Below are 6,000 nucleotides of genomic sequence, written 5' to 3' on the forward strand. Positions count from 1 at the left end.
ATCCTGCTACAGCCCCCCTCCCTTGGCTCTCTTATTAAACAGGCCTCCTCTCCCTGCTAAACATCTGATCATGAATTAATGCAGTGTGAGACGAGACTGATGTGGCCGACGGACCCTGCATGCAGATGAGCACATGTCACCCTGCCTCATGTGAGCCACTGAGCCAGTTAAGGAAACCAAGGGTACCTGGGGAGGCGAGTGTGTGTGTGTCGAGCGAGTGTGTGAAATCACGTCCCCCCCGGTGGATCTGTGCTTTAGGCAACATTTACCACAGAGCCAGTGTGTGTGTCCCACCCTCTGTGTTTTGGCTAGGGACTGGGTATTGTGCTGTGTTAAGCTGCACACACTCACACACTCACACACTCACACACACACACACACACACACACACACACACACACACACTTTTACTTTCCTGTGCCTTCCTCTTATGATAGCGTGTGATGAAATGGATACCACCCAAATGGCAGGTTGGGCAGGTCTGAAGAAACGTGCTCTGTTGCAGCAGCCCACTCACAAAGTTAAAATCGTTCGGAACAGGAACAAAGCAACTCAGCAGTTCTCTCATTTTCCGCCGTTTCCGCCCTTTTTCTTCATTTATCTTTCATCTCTTTTCCTTCTCAATGAAACGTCCACAGTGTTTCATTGAGAAGGTCTCTCCCTCCCGGCTCTACGTGACTGTCAGGACGCCGCCAGGGGCTTCGGCCAAACCAAGCATTTCGCTTTCACCTCGTTTATCGGGCACAGGGAGGAATTGTAGTAGAGCATCCTTCCATTTTCTATCCATCAGCACACTGGCACATATCAGTATCTGTTCTCATGCTGGCTGCAGGGCTGCTACTCCTGCAGAGGGTTGTCTCATTGATATGCATGTGGAGAGAACGGCCACAGTCAACAGACGTTTCCTCTCTCCCTATGGCCAAGTGCAATAAGTGAAATGTTATCTTCGTTTTAATCGTATGGGTGTGCTGGAACGTTTGGAGGAATGTGAAAGAAAGTGTGGGTGCGTGTGAGAGAGAGCAACAAAGGTGGAGTAAAGATAACAAGAGAAAGAAAGTAAGACAGAGAAAGCATGAGCAAGTTCCAGGGGCGGATGAAGGATTTCCTTTTTTTTCAGGGGGGCCAATTATATGTCCAACATATGTTCACGATTCCTGATTTAGTAAGGTTCACATTTAAGTCATTCCTTGTTAGTGCTATAGCTTTAAGCAAAGCCAAGCGTTGTTGAATATATTAAGAAATTTGTTCCTTGTTCGAGCACATTGTGAACTCAACAACCTGTCATATTTATTGATGGTATTATTAGTAAAAGACTACAGGGGCACTTCAGGGGTGAATAGGATATCAGGTGGGGCTAGTAGGTCAGTACCTGAAACAAAAAGGAAAAAACACATTATGTTAGTTGAGAATTCTATAAAGCAGCAAAGACCAAACCAGTCGTCCTTTCTCTTTCCTTTATCCCGTCTGAGTCACTTCTGCTTCTCCCTTCATGTCTCTTTGAATGTCACGTATCGCAGACTTTCTCCCTTACCACCAAGCCCCTGTCTCGCATTCAGGGTTCAGGGAATTTTCCACTGCAGGGACGGCCTGAGCAGATAAGCCCTGCACGAAGCTGAATCCTGAGAAAACACTTCAGATCAAGCAGGCTAAGCAAACTCAGCCAAGAAAACCCAGTGTTCCCTGGGTCTGTGTTACTTGGCAGCAGCGAGCCAAATGTTTGCAGCTGTCATGTCTGTGTATTTACCAGAAAGGTAAGATGATGGCTGAAGCTGGAGACACACAGAATGTGAAAAATGGGACATGGATGAAAGATGAGTAAATAATCAAGATCATTTGATTAGAAAGAGAAATTGCACTGGTTGCAGTTGTTGCTTCCTATGATAAGAAAAAGAGGAGACTGCATAAATCGAATTATTGCAGGTATTTTTATTGTATTGCGTAAAGACTTGTTTTTGGCTTGGAGCCACCGGAAAGCCACCCGGAGTATCTGCAACCTCAGCATTCTGTACATTGTTCCGTCACATAGTTTTCTTACAGAGACCTCAAGGAACAGTCAAGTCTTTCTTCTTTTTTCTAAAACCAGTTTTTCAGGAACAGGCTGCATTTGTTAAGTTGAATTGTACTTCATTTTCATACATTAGCTTCTTACTTGTCCACTTCAGGGCAGTGGGAACAAATTGTAAGAGACAAAGAAGAGCACACATGTAGGCTCATAAGCAAATGTGTGATGTTGTGTTTCTGTCCACCTGCTGAATGTAAGTCCAGCGTGACCCCCCCCCCCCCCCCCACACACCTACAACCTCAGGGACATCTCTTTGGCTAATAAATGTTAAACTAACTTTACCGTTGGTTTTGAACAGGCTGCTGCTGTGACTGCAACAACTCTGGTGACTTGTTCAGGAGTTAATGATGTTGAACTTAATGATGTTACAATGGCTTGTAAAGGAGAAGGACACTGAGTTTTTTTTTTAATTCCTTGATTGTCGCTGCATTCACATGAATCCGACAATACTTATACAGAGAAGAGGAATCCAATTTATTCAAACTGATACAAATATTTGAAAATATATATAAAAATATTGCCTACAGGTGGAACATAGAAACAGTGACATAGGTTATTTTATGTAAATATCTCTTATTTGCTTTAAGAATATGACGTGTTGAATATAAATAGAAGATTCAACATGTATAAACATTTATTTGCTATTGGTTGACGTCAACATGGAAATACGTACATATCAGAGTCAGCATTACATTATTATTTTGACCCATACCCTAAATTGCTTTGGCTGTTATTTCAGTTTTTGTTTTCAGCCTTTATTTATCCCATTGAGATTAATCATCTCTTTTACAAGGAAGACCTGGTGAAGAACTGCAGCGAGACAAAGATAAGACAACGTGGACTCGAGAGGTTTTACCAATGATACTGGTGTTTGAGTCTGAAAATCAGTCTGTAAAGTATTCCATGTAATAGGAACCGAAATCCTTAACTTTTTTAACGCTAACATGCTAAATTCCTCCTGAACTGCTTCACCTTCCTGCAGTCGCCAGAACACTGTGGCCTAGATCTACTCTCCCCGACAAACTGAGTGAACTGTGTGTTTACCCTGATTATACTTCAATTACAGTGTTGTGCTTCATGCCATCTGGACTGTATATTTAATAGAAAACTCCCTTTTTTACCTCCGGGCTGAGGTCCACATTGTACACATATTGTGAAATGACATCACGCGACTCTGCAGAAGTTTTTTCTTCTCGTCTGTTTTAACGAAATTATATAACCGCTTTGTTATTTTGATAATAGGTGCCAGGATTATTTTTCAGCATTCAATAACTACACTGGCAGGTTGGACAGTGCATGTGTGCCAAAGGCTCATGGGAAGCCGGAGGATCAGCTCAGAAGTGGGGCAGGACTTTGCCTCTTTTTACCTCCATGCTCCAAACAATAAAAACAAAAGGCCTGTCAATACTGGCCTTTTGTCTGTGCCAGATTGTTAGTCAAACAGAAAAGAGCAAAGGGTTGAGGCTTTTATTTTGGTAACAGCTCTTGTTGCCAATCCAGTTTAGAACTCTGGGCGGCAATGTGACATTAAGATATAACACAAGGTTTGATCATAGAGACAAACAAGCCTCAGGATTGTATATATAAAAAAAAAAAAAACATTTTTATTTTCATCAATAAGGAGGATATTAAAAGAAAGTTACTGGTCCAGGTAGTTTGCAGAGATAACAATGTGTTTCCCTAATGTTTAAATATGCCCCAAGAACTCACAGCACATTTTCAGGCATTTCATTTGGAGTCCTCAGGCGGCAATGATTCATGCTTGAATAAATAGTTCCTGTATCTTAAAGGTTCCCCCGCTCATTATCTTTTCAAGCATTTTGCCTTTGGGAATTTTCCACAGCCCTTTAGGAGGAGCTTTTTCATATCTCATTCTCTCAATACCATAATAGAGGAACAGGTAGAGGAAGCTATACGAGATTGATCTAAGCTGTGGTGCAGCTCGGGCTCTGATCGCCCTCATGCTCCCATATTCATCCTTGTCATACATCACACAAAGGGAGAATGACCTGACCCTGGTCTGTACACTCACTGCACAGACTGTCCATTTGCAGCCATGTTGTCTAATTTCCAGTGCAAAGGATGTCTGAGACAAGTTTTCATAGCATCGGGTAACAAGGGGACACAAAAGCATTGGTCAGCCACAGCAGAGTAAACAATAGAGAGAAACCAGGTCAGCATGGAAATATTAGATGTTTACACGAGGGCGTTTATTGACACAAGGCTCAGTCTGAAATAAGAGAAGAGTCCAGAAACGAGGAAGCACAAAAGAGCTTTTAAAATGCTCGGTCCAATCTAAAAGACGAGAACAGGTTTTCTTACTTTTGTGAAAAGTCTGGTAACACAAGAAGAGTCTCACATATGAACTTACAAAAGTTAAATACAAAACTAAACAGATTTTGAGTCGACTGTTTATAAAAAGGGACATGGACTCCAGTTCCACAGAGTGAAACCTATGCACAAGTGCCTTAAAACCTGTATTCTCTCAGTTTACCAGTAGAGGGCATCTTCACTGGTTGCAAAAATATGTCATTTTCTAGAGAACTTTACAAGAAAAATCTTCACCCTTGATTTTTAACAATTAGAAAATGCGGGTCCTATTTGATTCATGGTATCCATTGGGTCGAGTGTGGATACCTGACTCAACCCGGTCAGGAGCTGTCCAGACATTTTGGGACCTGATAATTCGGGCAGAATTTGGACAATAAACTTTAGATGATATTTAAGCCTGGGTCAGGTCAGGTTACGTTGGCTATCTATTTATTTATCAGCGCACATGCCTGTATTCACCATTCGTTGGGTTCAGATCGGGTGTAGTTAGTTTTCTCTCTGGCTCATTTGGACCCATCCGCTCTCTAACTGGGGTGTGGACACCACATGATTGATGGGTAGTACCGTCCAATAGGTGCAGGTCGCAGGTGTAGGTGGGCGTGCAGTGTCCTTGCAACCAAGATGGAGCTGGACAAAATAGGCTTCTAAACGTCAGCTCACAAACAACTCTGTGACATCACAGTGTTTTGCCATTTGATAATATACAGATGCAGAGTTATGGATATTATTAATATTTTTTATATGTAACAAAAGTATGTATGTGTGTTTGTGAGCTCTCAGCGTGGGATGGTCTGCTGCAGATTTCTCATGTTCCAGGCCTTTTTCAAAATTCCATAAACTAGTTTCCTATATTTTGCTTTTTATACTATTATGTCAGTACAGGTTGTCACAAAACCCTTATGGTTGATACTCCTGATTTTTTAGTGCTTTCATAACCGTGCATGAAAGGCTCACATAAGACGATGGAGGAGTTGGACAAATGTGTCATGGACTAAAAACCCTCTAGTTTTTGAGGGTCCTGTCTTTGTTAGTCCCAGCATATGTCATTTGTGTATAAAAGAATACCATTGAGGCTCAGTTTCAGTCTCTCAATAATCAGGGTCTCTTATCCGTCAAACCCAGTTGGATCTATTCAGCGCTGAGACCGTGGCCCTGAGTGCCTGCGTGACCTAGATTTATCGAGCCTTAATTAAAGAGTGTGAATAGAAGCAGACGACTGACCTTTCAGGTGAGTATATTTGCTTCGGTGGTCTTTTCACTTGGGAGTAACTCGGTCTTTAAAGGTGAAAGCAGATGAAAGATACAAGAGTTGATGAGGATGATATAAGATGATAAGAAAAAAGGATTTATTATGAACACCGAAAATACTTTAATTTCTTTTACACTGATTTGAAGATGTTTTGAGATGTACCTCTTTTATTATGCTACACCGACATGACCCCAGTAACTTTGTACCCGCTCTTCCTAGATCCAAACTAATTAAAGAGAGAGGCATAACGACATTAAATATATAATATGTAACAATTCTTCATTAAAATGGCTAGAAACAAACAGACCTTTGTTTTTCATTTGTTTGACTTGTGTACTTATACGAATATAATTATATG

The sequence above is a fragment of the Platichthys flesus genome, chromosome 18 (genome assembly GCF_949316205.1).
Source record: "Platichthys flesus chromosome 18, fPlaFle2.1, whole genome shotgun sequence".
In the NCBI taxonomy this organism is placed as follows: Eukaryota; Metazoa; Chordata; class Actinopteri; order Pleuronectiformes; family Pleuronectidae; genus Platichthys; species Platichthys flesus.